Genomic DNA, 1,228 nt, shown 5'->3' on the forward strand with positions numbered 1-1,228 from the left:
AGTGAATCAATTATATATGACAATCTAGGAGCCCTGAACATCAAAGGCAAAGTTTAGGAATTGGACTGAGTGGCAGGTAGAGAGAGAGATGGTTTGGAAGCAGTGAGGAGTTGGCAGACCTGACCTGGTGGGAGCCAGAGCCCTTCAGCCCAGATCAGCTCAGGGGTGAGTGGTGAGGCAAGCAGCGGTGCTCCTGAGACATTTTCCAAAACAGGAGAGACCCAGCAGCAATGAGTCTACTTGGCAATCCAGCACCAGTGAGAGGCAGCCCTTGACTGGCAAAAGATAAGTATATGCATCTGGCCTAGCACACGGATTAAAAAAAAACCCTTAGGGAAAAACCTCTCTCCCATTTACCGCCCTGCTCCCTGCTCTGCACGAGGTTCAGGATGGCTTCAGTGATTGCAGAGTCCCCTGGGCCAGAAGTAGGACCCATCACAAGCCCTGAGCCATTCTCCCGGGCTTAGAGAGGGAATAAATTAACAAACAGGTGGAAAAAATAATCTGCCAGCTCCCCTAAGCCAGAAACTCAGGGTAGGCACAGTTCCTTTGCCTAGGAACAGGCATAAGGGATCCACAGACTTTGAGTGCTTTTCCCACTGTGTGGCCTTGTGTGGGCCCATTTCAACAGCATAGGCCCTCATTACTGCAGTATAACAGGTATATACCTGAAGTCTAACTTCAACTGTTTCAGTTGTGAAGTGGCAGGTTAGTGACATTTGACACTGCTCCGCCCATTAAGCAGGGTCTTTACCTACCCACTTCAGGGGCCAAAGGACTGGTGGTTCCACCCACGCCACCAGTGAAAGGGCCAAAGAATATGAGGTGCCCCCCAGTCCTTACAGCGAACAGCATTGGGTGCTCATAGTCTGGCTGCAAAACCCACACACCCACATACTCTAAGGAACAGGGACGTGCATTCCTCCTGGACACTGAGGGTGTTGGTCAGCTTCCTGACTTGCTCAGTGTGTGTCCCTCTGCTCCAGCCAGATGCCTGTGCCTACACCAATCACCCAAGCCTATCTAGGACTGTAGGTGAGAGCCTGTACCACACACTTGGTAGCTGACTACCTGGACCCCTGAGCTGAATCCATACAGGAGGAGTGGGTGGACTCCTGGACTTGTATACTTAGTGGCACATCTGGCCACCTGGTGCAGGAAGTTGGAACTTCAGGGACACTGGTGATTGGGCTAGCTCACGTGAGCAGCCTATTTGGGCATATCAAAA

This window comes from Trichechus manatus, unplaced genomic scaffold (genome assembly GCF_000243295.1).
Source record: "Trichechus manatus latirostris isolate Lorelei unplaced genomic scaffold, TriManLat1.0 scaffold00273, whole genome shotgun sequence".
Classification (NCBI taxonomy): Eukaryota; Metazoa; Chordata; class Mammalia; order Sirenia; family Trichechidae; genus Trichechus; species Trichechus manatus.